Raw genomic sequence first — 16,941 nt, forward strand, 5'->3', positions numbered from 1 at the left:
AAATCCATATTTTAGATCCTGTCCTTTTAAACATAAGCTTTGGACTTTCTTTTTTCTTCCCTCCTTCTTTCCTTTCTTCTTTCTGTCTTTCTTCCTTCTTTTCTTTCTTCCTTTTCTTTCTTTCCAAAGCATGAGCAAAGGAAACCCAACTCAAATCACTTTAATCACAAAAGAAATTATATTGGCTAACATAAATTGTAAGGTCACAGCAAAACTACACTCAGAGCCAATAGAAAGCAAAATCCTGATATTCTATTTCTACCTTTTTACTTACTCCCCTTCTTCACTTTCTCTTTTTTTGTTCTTCTATTAAAATATTCTTTTTTTTCCTTTTTTTTATTGGTGCACTATATTCATACATCATAGTGGGATACAAACTTTTGGAGACATACATGTACACATCGCCCAGTCAGCCCCCACCCAATCCCCACCACATTCTCTCCCCATCCCTCCCTCCCATGCTTGGCTTAGTGGCTGACATCTAGTATTATAGCAATTTATCCAAAATTAAAAATGATAATCTCACATAACAGTTTCATTTGTCTGATACCAAGCTTTTGATGACTTAAAGATAACATTTCAATATTTCTTTTTACTTTCTTTCTTACCAGAGAATTTTTTTTCTATTTTTAGGTGAAACTATCATATATTTATGTATTTATTTTTCAGAAAAAAAATCTATCCTAATATGGAATATGGACTCTAGATACCCAAAACGATCTTGAAAAAGAACAAAGCTAGAAGATATATATTTTCTGATTTCAAACCATATAAAGCTACAATAATTGAAACAGTGTAATACTATTCTAAAGGCAGATATATAAACCATTGGAGTTAAATAAAAGCCTAGAGCTAAATTCTTCCCTATATTGTCAAGTTATTTTTGACAAGGTTTCCACGAACATTTGGTGGTGGAAATAATAATCTTTTAACTAAATATTGTTGAAACATAATAATTACATGGAAAAGAATAAAGTTGGACCCTTACCTAATCCCATATACAAATATTAACTCAAAATAGATAAAAGACCTAAATATAAATCTTAAGACTATAAACTTTTAGGAGAAAATCTGGGTCATAAAATCTCACAACATTGAAATTGGCAGTGATTTCTTGGATATGATTTCAATGGCACAGGCAACAGAAGAGTATACAAACTCCCGAAAAAATATTGTATATCCAAAGACAATGTAAACAGAGTTAACAGTTACTAATAGAATGGGATAAAATATTTCCAAATGCTATATCTGAAGGTATATTAATATTACAACTAGAAATCCTAAAAATTAACAACAATAAAGGCAAACAATACCCTTTAGAGATAGGTAAAAGACTAATATAAATAATGAATCTCACAGATAACCAATCTTAGTTGTCTGTTGGATGGAAACTCTTGTTTCTCTAGTTCTGGTGTGTGTTACCTATTTCTTCTTTGTAGTTAATCTCTTTGAGTATTTTCTCTTGTGCTGGTTTTGAAGACATAAATTCCTTCAGTTTCTGTTTGTCATGGAAGCTTCTTATTTCTCCATCTAATTTGACAGAAAGTTTTGCTGGGTAGGAAATTTTTGGCTGGAAGTTGTTTTCTTTCAGAATTGGGAATATGTTACTCCAAGCTCTTCTGGCTCTCATAACTTGGTTTGGGAAGTCTGGAGTGATTCTAATTGGTTTGCCTCTGAATGTCACTTGGCCCTTTGTTTCTATTGCCTTTAAGATTCTCTGCTTGGCTTCCACATTGGTCATTTTGACAATTATGTGGCGTGGGGATCCTCTTCTCCGATCCTGTCTAAAGGGAGTTCTATAAGTTTCCTGGACCTGTGTATTGACCTCTTCCTCTATGTTTGGAAAATTTTCTGCTATTATTTCCTTGAAAAGATTGTTGATCCCTTTGGTTTCACTTTCTTTTCCCTCCTCTATTCCAATTATTCTTAGGTTAGCTCTCTTAAAATGGGTCCATATTTCTTCAATATCAGATTCCTGCTGTCGGATATTTTTTTCTAGATTAGAAACTATGCGTTCATTTTTTGAATGATCATCTTCTAAGAGCGAGATTCTGTTCTCCATGTGTTCTAATCGGTTGTTTGTGCTTTGAATTGAGGACTTTCCTTCATTAATTGAATCCTTTATCTCTTTTTGGCTCTCTCTGAGTTCTTTTCGAAGCACCTCTATTATTTCTACAGTTATTTTCCTGATTTGATCTTCTAGAAATCTCTGATTTTCAGTTTTATCGGGTTCTGATGTTGTGGGGTTGTGGGCATTTATTGCTCTAGTATTATTCCTCTTTCCCATGATTTCGGAAGTTTGTGCCTTCTCTGGATTCTTCCCTTAGGTCACTATGACTTCACTTAAGGTGTTCTGGATCTCGAGTCTGTAGTATCTCAGACCCCACTACTCCTTTACTGGGTTGTATCACAGAGTCTCCGACCCAGAGAATCGATAGAGGCTGCTTTAGACTGTGGGGGGTGCCAGGTTGCACGTTCTCCTATGGTGTGATATCTCTGCCACCGCCCCTCCTCCACTGGGTCAAGTCCCAGGGAGTACAATACTGGGATTTCTCCTCTGTGGCCCGCAATTTGACTCACTGTTCTTGAGTATGCAGATGTAGCTGTACTGGGTTCGCTGAATTCTCTGCTGCTGCCACCGGTGGCAATATGGCACCGCTGCTACACCCTCGGCCATGGGGCTGGTGTTTTTCTTCTTGGTTTTGATTTCCACTCTGAATCCCTGCAGCGTGTGCTGAGCTCAGCCACTGGGAGCTTTAGATGCTCTCTGCGCCGAGAAATCCCGCCTGGCTGTTCCGCAGTGGCTCACCTCGGCTTGCTGTAGCCGTCCGGTGAACTCGCCGCTGCCGCCGGCAGTAAAGCACTGCTGCCACGTCTGTGGCTCTGTTCTCAGTCCGCTTTCTCTCTGGAGCCTGGTGATTTTTTTGTTTCTCTGGTGATGGTGTTTTCTCGCTATGAAAGGCACTGATTTTGTGGTAATGGAGATTGATTGTTAGCGGAGCTCTTAAGCCCCGCTTTTCTCAGTCGCCATCTTCCTAAAATATTCAATACTTACCTTTCAGCTCCTTGTCTTTCTGTGTGTTGAGCTCTCTCACTCTGAGAACATTTAGGTTTCCTTCATGTTGGACAGGGCTTTGGAGATACTTATATGCAGCTTCACATGACAGTGATAACAAAAGGAAATGTCAAAGTTTCACCACAACTATCCTCACATAAAAACACAAAGAATAATTTGGACCTCTCTGGACTAATCATTCACTATTGCCTGGATGATGGGTCATGAGCCCAAGACTGTTTCTAAGATATGGGAGATTGGTGATATACAGTACTAATAGATCACTAAAGAAAAACAGTCTATTTAGAAGAAGAAATGGAATAAAGGAATGATAAGTCAACAGTTACTCTCTCCAGATAAGAAAACAGGAAAATTACCCACAAGCAAAAGAAACAAACATTTAAAAATTGTGATGTTTCAGTAGACTGTCAATTAACAAATTTATGCCTTTTAACTATTAATTGCAAAATATAATATAAATTGTCCCAACTACATCACAACTGTGATTACACTGAAGTAAATTTGCAAGGAAATATTGAAGAAAGATGTGATGAATATTGTTCACTTTAATAAAAATGTAAGAGATATGAGAACAGATAAGTCAAGAAGGATATGATTAGGCAAATAGCACTCATTATATATTTTTTTAAAGTGCAGGTTAGTTTTCTTGTATCTGTTCCTTTAAAGTCACTGTCCTCTTACCGGGGCATGGTGGTCCACGCTTGTAATCCCAGCATTCGGGAGGCTGAGACCGGAGTATGGCAGTTCGCAGACAGCCTCAGCTACTTAGTTAGGCCCTCTGCAACTCAGTGACACCCGATTTCAAAATAAAGAATAAAAAATAGGGCAGGGGATGTAGCTCAGAGGTAGAATGCCTCTGGGTTCCATCCCCAGACCCGCAAAAAAAAAAAAAAAAAAAAAAAAGAAAGTCACTGTCCTCTTACCTCTTGCCTTGCCCTCTGTCCTTATCCTTGAAAGTTGACTATGGACTGCATTCATAGGGTCCCCCTAACTAATGACTCTCAGTCCAGTGAAAGTTCTGGGAAAGAGTGGTAAGAATGAGGTCATATGTTTTATTGCCTTGGCTTCTCCCAGTTTAACTCAAGTTGGCTGTGAACTCTAACTGATGTATCTAGGGTCAAAGTGGTGAATCAATATGCAACTCTTAGCTGGGGTGGTGGCTTATGCCTTTAATCCAAGTACATGGTAGGCTGAGACAGGAGTATCTCTCAAGTTTCAAGCCAGCCTGAGTAACTTAGCAAGATTTTGTTTCCAAATAAATAAAAAATAAAAGATATGGGCTGAGGGTATAGCTCAGAGGTAGAAGATCCCTGGTTAAATTCCCAGCACCACAAACAAAATAAAACAAAAAGCAAACAATATCAAAAAGTGCAACTTTTAACTCTCTGGCCTATTTACTCCTTTCCTGAGACCAAAGGGTGGCAAAGCCTTACTACAGAATTGTATTCAACTCACTAGCTCTTGAGGTTTTCCAGTACCCAATCCTTCATAAATAATTATTTATTATTTATTAGAAGAGTAAAAACTCTTCTAATCATCCTATTTAAAATAAACCACCTATTTTCTGTTGCAACCCAGATTAATCCAAAGTCAATTCTCTGAAAAAAGTATAATCGTATCAAATTATTACCTTTTAAAATATTAAATATAATACCAGCATTTGGGAGGCAGAGAGGGGAGAATTGCAGTTCGCGGACAGCCTCAGCTATTTAGCAAGACCCTGTTTCAAAGTAAAGAATAAAAATTAGGACATGTATGTGGCTCAGAGTTGGAATGCCCCTAGCTTCCATCCCCAGACCTCCCCCCATCAAAAAAAATTAAACATATATCAAGGTAATTCTATAAACATACTTTTGTATTATACATTATGATTTTATAAAATAATGATTGAAACAACATATTAATAATTTCAAAATTAAAATGGTAAGAAGTGTAGAATAGCACACACAAAAATAAGCAGACATGTGTGTACATGTATATGGACATATACACAGGGAATTCTGAATAAGAGGGATTGTAGTATCATGACATAAAATTACTTATGGGCTTTTTTTTATAACCAATATTCCAAGAAAAACCTGGTTAAATTATGTAATATGTACATATGAATGATTAAATGTGCACCAATGAAAATGCCTTCAATTTGAATGGCTCCCATCCAGGTAGAGGTGGCATAAAACTAAGAAAGAATTGAATTGAGTCATATTGCTGGACATGACTCTATTTTAAGTCACAGGAAATCCAAACACTGAGACTTGAGCATTCAAACCTTAAAGGAGGGCTAGATAAAAAGAAATCCACACAGTTTGGGGAGGCAAAAATACAGGGTATTTTTATTGTAAATAAAAAATCCAAAATGATAATTGTATACATAGTTTTTGATTAAATCAATTAAGATATCTTAGCTGATAAATATTACTTAGGAAATATTAATAGAAAATATCAGTAACATATTTTGTAAATAAAGCATATGATATAATAGTACATTAATTTTGCCCTCATTTTATCAATCTCTGTTTACATATTTATAAGTAAGTACATATATGCTATCATATGTAAATATTGTATTGTAAATGGATATAATAGTAAATAACATTTATATTAATACTTTTCTGTATTTTAAGTTTTTATGATATTTATCACTAGGTATGTATTGATACCAGAACATATAAGTAAAAATTATAAAATATAATAAACATAGAAAACAGAATTTAAAATGAGATACAAGTTGAACAATAATCAATCCATTTCTCTTAAGAAAAAGCTGCCTAGAATTATCTAGTCCAGAGCCTGAGGCCAGAATTCTAGAATAACAATCATAGTTACGATATTATTGCTTATTTTAAGTGATTTTAATTTGTATTATCTTTGTAAATAGAATAGTTATCTGAAAAGAAGATTTCACTCTTAGAACCTACCTGATTATAAACTAACCCTTATAGAGAAGTATATAACATAAAAACATATATTTAAGATCTCAATTACATTATTATTCTCTCTCTCCTGTTCTAACTTCCTAATGGGATAAAAATATTCATGTTTTTTGTGTCACCTTCATTTCCCTCCTCATCTCAGTTTCTTATAACGGCAGCATGTTAATTTGCAGGGCTCTGTAGTATTCCATTCTATGAATACACCAGTCTCACTTCTTCCCTTTTTATGGTTAGACATTCGGTTGTTGCCAGTGTCTGGCTTTTATGAATCATGCTACAAATGAACTTCTTGCACATTCTTTTGCTAAATGTTTGCACACATTTGTGCATATATATATAATTATATATATTATCACAAATATATACATATATATACATATGTATGTATATATACATATATAATTTAGAGAGAGAGAGATAGAGGGAGAATTGGAATGGTTGGGCCATAGGACATATGTATTTTCAGTGTTAATAGATTAAAAAAGTTTTTTTACAACACTTCTACAGAATTGTGTGGTCATCAGCATTATATCAGAGGGGTTCAGTTACTTCCTATTCTTGTCACCATATGATTTTGTCTCCTAGTTTGCCTTTCTAAGTGGGCATAGTATGGTGTTACTTTTTTACATTTGTATTTATTGGCTAATGAAAGCAGGTAAGAAAATTTTCGTATCTATTTATAGTCATTTTTCACAAAGTTCCTTAGTCTCTGGGCCATTTAGCCACGAGAAATTTTGGTTTTGTTTTGTTTACTTATTGATTCAAAGAGCTTGATGTGAGTTCCTTGTGAGATATAAACATTTTCCCCTACTAGGTAGCTTCTTTGTTTGCTCTCACTATATAATGAGGGACATGAGTTATTTATTTTAATAAAATTCAATTGATCTTTTATTTGTATAGCCCCTTAGGTGATTTAATAATTCTTTTCCTACCCCCCAAAACAAACAAATATTCTTCTAGAGGTTTTATTGTTTAACATTTAACAATACAATCTTAAATATATGGCTTATAGCTGTAATCCACTAGGCATCAACTTTTGTTTATGATCAAGTTCGTCAGGTAGGGAGAGATCACATCCACTTTTTCTACATGAATATTCAATTAATTCAATTATTTCACTTTTTATTGACATAAAATGAACATAGTATAAAATTTACCATCTAAACCATTTTAGCATGCAATTAAGTGGTATCACATATGTTCATAATGAGCAACCATCACCAACACCTATATCCTTAACCCTTTTTATCTTGTAAAATTGAAATCCCAGTCCCTCTTTCTCCAGTTACTGGCAACCATCCCCCAGTCATATATTTTTGAAGTTATCAGTTAACCTTTTATATACAATATACAGTTGTATATATCTATAGATCTCTTGATATCTCTATATATGAATAAGTGTGAGGTATGTATACGTATGTGTTCATTTGTACGTTTTATATATACAGCCATGTGTGTGTGTATATATATATATATATATATATATATATATATATATATTAGCATGTATAGTACATAGCTTACTACTTATTTATTATAATTAAGATTTTATTTTCTCCTTATCATTATATAATGCACATACTTAAGGTATAACAAGCATTACTGATGCTTGTTATTTCAAGAGTAAATTTAGTAACATGATAGAATAAACATACCTTTGTTAATTTTTTCAATTTTTTAAATGTTTCAAGCATTTTAATCTTTGTAACCACCTTGTGAAGTAGATGAGGCTGGTAAGTTGGCATGCTGAGAGCTGTCCTTCCACATTTTAAATGCTCTGGTAGCAGAGCCATGGAGCAGAAAGACCAGGGATTAACTGTTCACCAGACTCTGATTCTCCTGCCTTCAATCATATTGCTTTTTAAATGAAATACTAAATTTCTAATTCCACAATAAAATAAGAAAACTTGGAATTTAATCAAATTGGTAGATAAGTGAGGTATATACAATCATATACAGTGCCACTATAGATTTCAAAAGTGCTAGTGAATGATACATGCTACTGCTATCTTTATAGTGTTTGACTTTGAATAGTAGACATAGAGAAGTCAAGGCAACCATTAATTATTCAGGCACTAGAACAAAAGTTAATATTAGCATTTGGAACTTAATCCTTGAACTTAAGTAACCTGTAATGTCTTTTCAAGCTAAGAAAGTGTAAGTAATGTTCCACTAAAAATATATTCCTGAAAATTGACCAATTAGATCAGCTACCGTAATACTGTAGCATTGCCATTGCATAGAAAAAGAAGAATAAAGGATAATGAGTATACTTAACATGAGGAGTCAGGACTATTAAAAGCATGTAAAACAGAAATCATAATTATTCTTATGAAAACTTACTCTTGAATTATCATTACTGCACCAAATAATATAAAAAATGTTTTGTTATTTTTTTATTATTCTTAAATTCCTCCAAAATTCATTGCAGGGAATATACTTATTCACCAAGTAGGAAGAACTATGAATAGTTATATGTTAAAGATTTTATTTATTATTATTATTTTTGCAGTATTGGGGGATGGAATCCAGGGACATTCTACCTCTGAGCTATATCCCCAGCCCTTTTTTTTATTCTTTATTTGGAAACAGGGTCTCAATGTGTTGCAATCACTAAGTAGCTGAGGCTGGCTTCGATCCTGTGCGATCCTCCTATCTCAGTCTCTCGAATGCTGGGCTTACAAGTTTGTGCCACCACGCCTGGCTAAAGGTTTTTGACATTATAATTATTTAACTTTTATATCATATCAAAGTATTTATTTATTTTGCATGTAAATAATAATCTTTCAAATGATACAGATATAACAAGGTCAAAATAAAAATCAATGTTTTACTCATCAATACTTAAATACTTTTTACTACAGTTAAATCTTTTTTTAGTCTTACTATTATGCTTTTATGATAATGTATGTTTCAAATCCATTTCAGATTCTGTCTTGGACTTAAATCTCTCCTGCATGAGCTTTTCTTGCCAATTTTAATGCACAAACTTGTTTTTACTCTTCATAAAGCTTTGGCTTTTAATTTTAATGCCATGCATTTTCAGAATGTGTAATACAGAAATATATTCCCTTCATATTTTTCAAATACATGCAAAATCTATGACACATTCTCTCTAATTCCCTATAACAATCCATGCATTTATTTAAAAGATACTTTTTGAATATAATGTGTATCTTGGAAAATGATCTAGGCCTACAGGGTTCTGGAATGAATAAAGAACAATTTGAAAAAATCACCAAAGAAGAACAAAAAACAAGGCCTGTGCTCTCATATAACTAACGTTATTTGTGGAGAGGCAGTAATAATATGATACGCTAATAATGATACAGATAATTTCAGATATTGAAAAATCCAGAAAATCCAATAAGTTAATAAAACACAGAGTCAAAGTAAAATAAAGCTTTGAGGTGATATTGAAGCTGAAATGTGAAGGACAGAGAAGACATCCGCATGGCCATTTGCAGATTCCCTGCAAAGAAATTCTTAAAGCAGCCCTGAAAACAAGCTTGTTGTGATAAGAGGCAGCCTAAGGAGTGGGGAGTGGTGAAGCTGGAGAGGTGATGAGAAACAGTGGCAAGAATCTAAGATGAGAGACAAAGTCATTCAAAACTTAAAGTTTAAAGGGCATTATGAAAAAGAAGCTGAAAATTGTAGAATGAGAAATATCACTAATTTCAAGATCATTCAAATAAAAAACCTTAGTAGTTCGAGTATATATTATAACTATTGGATTTAGTTAGTCTTGAATGGAAACCTGCTGATTACAGAATTAGTGTGCTGAAAGATAAAACTGGTGAAATATCCAGGCTGTAGTAAGGATGACTGAGAAGATGGGAAGTAGGATGAAGATATAAGAGGTTTTTGTTTTTTTTGAGGGGGTACTGGGGATGGAACCCAGGGGCATTCTACCTCCAAGCTACACCCTAGCCATATATTTTTATTCTTTATTTTGAAACAAGGTCTTACTGAGTTGCAAAGAGCCTCACTAAGTAGCTGAGGCTGTCTGCGAACCGCGATCCTCCTGTCTCAGCCTCCCAAATACTGGGATTACAAGCGTGCACCGCCACACTCAGCTAGGAAAGAGTTTGAGTCCATAAAAATTAGTTTTGTATACAACCCAGAAAACAGAAGAAAGGTAAAATCATTGGAAACTGTTGAAGACTTTAGTTGCTACCTCAACCAAAAACTTTAAAAAAAAATCTGAATGATGCATAAAACCATTATAGAAAGTATGTGACTCCCAAGTGTGGTGACGCATGCCTGTTAATCCCAGGAGTTGGAAGGCTGGGAGAGAATGGAAGGTTTGAGACCAGTCTTAGAAAGTTAGCAAGACTGCCAGCAGCTTAACAAAATTCTTTTTCAAAACAATAAATAACAAATGCTGAGTATGTAGCTCAGAGGTAGAATGCCCTGGGGATTATACCCCAATACCACACACACAGAAAATCAAGCACACGACTATTTGTAGAATGTTCTTACATAAATAAAGGGTTTGAAAAACATCTTTATTCTCCCTTTAGCATCACTACTTAAACATAACAGAATTTTCTTATAAGCTCATTTGATGAGACTATATCTAATTTAATTTTTAAAACTATGTATTTATTCTCTGCCCAAAGCTCCAGGCACACATTCCCAAACCTGACTATCATTCGATTCATCCATCTGTCTGTAAGATCCTGTGTCATATAACAAAAAGCCTCCACCAGCCTGCTTGAAACTGTGCTTCCTCAGCTTGCCTTGAATACTCCTCATTGTTGGTTATAAGGCCCCCCATCCCTCAACCTCTGAAATGATAAAACTGTTACTCACAGATTGCTTTCTGGGTGAGCGGGTACTTGCTAAACAATAGTTGCTCGTGCTGTGAATCACAAGCATCTGACCCAAATGCTGGACATCATTCTGTATGGGCTGCATAACAGTGACTATAAGAGAAACTTTACTTGAAAATTCACCTTTTGTGCCTGATATGTCATTCTACAAAGTTTTGTGATCTATGTAGTTTTTAATGATGGACTTTCTGCTTTTGTTTGATTACCCCAGTGGTCCATGGAATCTCCACATGGCAATGTTAATTTCCTAAAAGAGGTTGAATGACCAGGAATTTATATTTTCTTCAGAAAAGGGAGGACTTGCTAGATTCAATCTATTATAGTGCTAGAAATATGTGAAATGCTATATATACATATCAAAGGTGTAACAGGGGTCCATTTCATGCTTTAAGTGTGAGCCTTGCTGCTCAGCCAGCAGGTAGCTTATATTAAAACAGACACTTATTCCTCCCTTTATTCCTGGAGGTCTTTCTCCCTCCTTTCTAACTTTTGGGGAAAACAAGATTAACATTCATTTTTGTATGTGTGGTATTGGGGATGGAACCCAGGGGCATTCTACTTCTGAGCTACACTCCCAGCTCTATTATTTTATTCTTTATTTTAAAACAGGGTCTCAATGAGTTGCAAAGGGGCTCCTAAGTAGGTGAAGCTGGCTGCAAAACCTGATCCTCCTGTCTCAGCATCCCAAATGCTGAGATTACAAGTGTGCCACCACGCCCAGCCCAGCTAAGATTAACATTATTATCATGACCTTTGGTTCATTAACATCAGGAATGAAGAAATGGTGTCAGTGGGTCTTCTGGGAAAAACTACTTCTAGGACACCATTTGTACATTAATTGTATCTCCTGATAAACATGCCTAGAATTTAGTCCTTGAATTTTTCCTTTATAAAGCCTATTTTTAGCTTTTTGGGACTGGGAAAATAGCTATTACTTAATGCTATTTCACTGTATTCCCCATTTGCTAGCAAATCAATAAAATTCTCTTTCCTTTTCCTCAAAGCCTTGTTCGTGATTATCTGTATTGTCATTGGGAACAAGAACCGAAATTTCAGTATGAAGGGCATTAAGTTTCTTAGATTTTCAAGTACTTCTTTATAGGATATTATTATTGTTGTTGTTGTTGTTGTTCCTAATTTGCCGGAGTATTTAACCTGGAAATAAACTTAACAATAAATCTTTTTAAATAAAAACTAATTTTATAGTCTCTATTCTCTTAACTCCTCTAAAATAATTCACAATCAGTGGGATGCATTTGTAGTAATCCATTATACTGTTAAATTGAATTAGTTTTGAACTAAAAAAGATGCTACCATGTATGTTTCAGTTTGGACTCAAAAAATATGCATGGGAAACTAACCGAACTTGATATGGAAAACAGAATGGAATCCACTCTTCTAACAAGTAGGTGAGGTTCAGCCACTGGTAAACACAACCATTCAGACCATGGTTAGGTCAAGTTAGATCTGAAACCAATAGGTTCTCTGTCCACACCTCACTCTCTGTTTCTGTATGTCACTACTCTTCTTTGATAATCCCTGGCTATTGTGTTACTCGCTCACATGGTGGGGTAGAGAGTTTCTGAACATTTTTGGGTCCAGACTACTGCCTGATTTCAAAATCACAAAGTCACTAAAGATCTGAAAAACTGGATTTGTTGTAATTTTCTCTTTTAACAATACTGATAAATAATTAACACAAGGAAGACTGCATTTCTCTTTTGATTTGTCAGCTGTTTTGTTGTAAATTTCATAAACAAAAGGACTCTCACAATAGTTCTGCATTCATTAAAGTTTGAAGCCCTTCAGACAAATCTAATTATTTTCATCACCTTTCTTTTTATTAGGTGAAGCAGCAAACCTTTCTCTTACTTTGGTTGTTCTAAGAAAGCAAAAGATAGTTGTCATAAAAGATATCAAAGGAGTTGTATTGTTCTAGAGTTTTAATTTGGAGAAGCAGGATCAAGAGTTCTTTGAGGAGAGCAGATATGGACTAATGTCTTAAACACCTAGAAGAAAGACATAGGTACAGTCAATGTTTTCCTATTGTGCAGACAGCAGTAAGAAGCAATGAGTAATATTCAACTTTAGCTTTAAGTAATAAAGAATCATGAGCATATTATAGAAAGTTAGTACATGGATGATAGAAAAGAAAGTACTATGTTGCCACCAACTAACTACTGATTTTGTTCTAAATTATTTATTTATTTAATTGCAATTTTGGGGATGAAATCTAAGGGAATTCTACCTCCAACATACACTACCAGTCCTAATTTTTAGTCTTTTTATTTTTTTAAACAGGGTCTCACTGAGTTGCAAAGGGCCTCGCTAAGTAGCTGAGGCTGTCTGATAACCATGATCCTCTGACCCTAAATTTTTAAATATACAATTTGAGTAAAAACCTGGAATAAAAGATTTAGCTTTTAATCATAATAATATATAAATACAAAATACCATATATAACGTTTATAGAAGTATGCATAAACATATGAGTAGGCAATCAGTTTGAAGTTTTCAGCAATTTTAGTTTTTAGTACTGAATGCTTTACTGTCTTAAATAAGGAAATATTATTTTGTAATGTATTTATCATTTTCCTCAATTATAATACAATACATTTTTATGAACATATATTATTTTCTGACAAATATACTTAGTATTTTAGCACATATATAATCTAAACTATTGTGTGTGCTTGTGTGTATGTGAGTGTCATACTAAGGATGGAACCCAGTGTCATTCTACCTCCAAGCTACACCCCAAGCCCTACTTTTAATTTTATATTTTGAAACAGAGACTTACTGAGTTTCAAAAGGTTTAAGTAGCTGAAGCTATCCAAAGAACCAGGATCCTCTTGTTTCAGCCTCTCAAATGCTGGGATTACAAGCGTGTGCCACCACATCCAGCTCTAATTTAAATTCTTAATAGTTACAAACTTTGATCAAATAATTCACCTCCTTTTCTCCAAATGCAAAAAGAAAACTAGAGGCCATTTTTTCATGTCTATATTTCATTTTGTATACATTCTAAGGTGGTAAAAAGTAATATAATTGTAATAACACTTAAAGGCTTTTGTATAAAGTGGGATAATCTTCCAGTAAATAAATACAAATTAAAATTAAGTTCAGTGACCTCAGATTTGTATGTTCTTTACATTTAGAAACTGCAAAGTATCCAGAGGTTATATTTTAATTGCCAATTTAACATTTGTCTAAGGTTTTTAAAGTCAATAAGACCTATACATATAAGCTGCTCTCGCATATTAATTTCTTATTAGGTTATATTATTAAAAGACATGCAATGACTCAACCACATTTAAAATGTTATTTTTACAGTTCTCCATAGCGAAACATAACTTTATATGATTTTAAAATCTTAAACTTAAGGAATAGCAGGGTGTGGCGGCACATGTTTATAATTCCAGCATTAAGGTGGTAGAGACCCGAGGATTATGGTTTGCGGACAGCCTCAGCTACTTAAGAGGCCCTTCACAACTCAGTGAGACCCTGTTTCAAAAATAAAAAGATTAAAAAAAAAATAGGGCTGGGGGTGTAGCACGGAAGTACAATGCCCCTGGGTCCCATCCCTGGTACTGAAAAAAAAAAAAAAGAGACCCTAAGAAATAAAACTACATTTTACTTGATTTATAAAGGTAGTTAATTTAGAAGACATTTATAAAGAATTTAACCCTATTCTTTTTATAATAGAACATTGTTATAGTTAGATATAGAAGATCCCCTAAAGAGCTCATTTATTAACATTAGGGTTGATATAGTTAAGTCATGAGAGTTGTAATCTCAGCAGTTGATAAATTCATTGTAATAAATTTATTGAATCCATTAAATCCATTGGAATTACAATGAATTTATCTGATCTGAGTGGTGAACTGAGTTGGTAGGGTGTGACTGGAGAAGGTGAACCCTTGGGGCTGTGGCCTTGGGAGTTATATATTGTTCCTCCTTCTCAATTTCTCTCTTGCTTTCAGCTTTCATGCTGAGAGACCAAAGCTGTGTGTTCTCCCTCTTTCCACTTCCTGTCCCCACCATTCCCTGAGATTTGCATTCCTGGCCTCAATGGACTGAGCCCCAATATCTCCATGGAAAGCTGTGAGAAAATAAATCTTCCTTCCTCTTAGTTACATGGTCAGTTAGTTCTTTATAGCTGTGAAAATGCTAATGAATACAAACCTTATAATTTATTATGTTTTGGGGAAAAATGAGGGAGAAAAGAGTAATCTTTAAATCAATATTATCAAATTTTTTAAATGTATATAATTGAATATTTGTTCTTTCATATGTTAAATGGACTGAACCCCAATATCTCCAAGGAAAACTGTGAGAAAATAAATCTTCCTTCCTCTAAGTTACATGGTCAGTTCTTTATAGCTGTGAAAATTCTAATGAATACAAACATTATAATTTAATATGTTTTGGGGGAAAATGAGGGAGAAAAAGAGTAATCTTTAAATCAGTAGTATCAACTTATTTTAATTTGTGTAATTGAATACTTGTTCTCTCATATGTTAAATGAAGTATTATTTTACTGTATTCTATAATCCTCTGAATTAATAAGCCAGGATTTAATGTAAATTAACTCTCACTGACCTTGAACTTCCAATCCTGTTTCTTTCTCTTAGGTCGCACCACACCTGTAACCTTTTAATTAACACCATAACTATAAAAATAACTCCATTTTGTATTAAAAATGTTTAAAAAGAAATTTAAAGAGGAATAAACATAAAATATTACAATTTTAATATTTTCTCTTTACTTTTATCAAGAATGTGACAAATAAGTTTTTGCTAAACTTTTCATTCATAATACTGACAAATATCTTTGGCAAGGTTCATTAATAGAAATACTACTATAGACTGTGTATATACCTGTGAATATATACCAGTGTTAATCTGAGTACTTTGTATTGAGAGGAAGGGAAATGGGGAGGAGGCACCAAAAGTGTGTGCATGTACATCAATGTCAAGATGATTTACATTAGGATGTAAAACTATAATGCACCAATAAAAGCAAAAATAATGACAGATTTTTGTTTTTCCTTTTAAAATTTCTTTAACTTTTAAATTATTTTTGTGGTTTATCCAGCTTACCATTTTCAATCATATTTTTGTATTTTCTGGTCTGACCAAAATATTTGGCAGATTGTTATAGATAAAGGAGAAATAAAATGTAAGCAGCAAAGAAAAGTATTGACATTCCAATAATTATTTTCCTTTTTGTCCCAGAAAAAGAAAAGACTCCATAATGCACAGATTTGTGTATTTAACCTAGATTTAAGGTTACCATTCTAAGTCAGTAAATACCTCCTTCAAATAGAGATTATTTTCTTCAGCACCACTACTGGAGTCCATGGAGGCTTTTATTTGTACATGTTTCACATCCTAGAAAAAGAATCCCAGGGTTTTCCTTCCTGTGTGTTTTTGTCTTGCTTCTTCATGGTTCATGATGCCAGCTGAGTTTCTCAATACAATTAAACCCAACTGATGAGGTGGAAGCAGATTGTTCTGCCATTTTTCTAGGTCTTTGAGCTGCACATTGAATCTGGGGCTGATTGCTTCGTACGTGTTTATCCTGTCTGTGCGGTTCACAACATTTTCTCAATTCTGTGGTTATTGATGATTTCAAATTCACGAATGTAACCATGCTTCACCATCACAGTTAGAAACTAAACAATAACTTTGGAGCATGGCCTAATAAGAAACCTGGTGCTTGCCTCTCTTCTCGGTATTGTTGATGCTCTTGAGAGCAGCAACCAGGACATTCATGCACACCATGATGGTGACATGGAAAGATGGCATGAGATTACATTATCAAAGATTATTGGTTTGACTAATTTCTGGACAATAAATAAAATAAGTTCTGACAGTCTCAATGAAATAAACAGATCTCAAAAAGACTTATCTTGAGGATATGGAAAAGGAGGCCTAACACTTGTGCCAGCAGAAATGTAGGGAATCACAGGTCAAAATGCCTGCACTATTTTATCACCTTGTCAAGTCTGTGCTATGGAAGTAAAAATTTCAAACAAATCTTGGTGGAACCTCTAGTTTTGTTTTGTTGAAATCTGTCAATCAATGATCACTCA

At 34.1% G+C, this 16,941-nt stretch overlaps 1 pseudogene across 1 annotated transcript; it reads right to left on the bottom strand.

Moving 5' to 3' along the window:
- Window positions 1-16,237: 16,237 nt before the first annotated feature.
- LOC308273522 (small ribosomal subunit protein uS8-like) lies at window positions 16,238-16,630 on the bottom strand (annotated as a pseudogene). The gene has a single exon. The product of its transcript is annotated as a small ribosomal subunit protein uS8-like (transcript).
- Window positions 16,631-16,941: the final 311 nt, after the last annotated feature.

This window comes from Muscardinus avellanarius, assembly GCF_963383645.1.
Source record: "Muscardinus avellanarius genome assembly, chromosome: 14".
NCBI classification, from domain to species: domain Eukaryota; kingdom Metazoa; phylum Chordata; class Mammalia; order Rodentia; family Gliridae; genus Muscardinus; species Muscardinus avellanarius.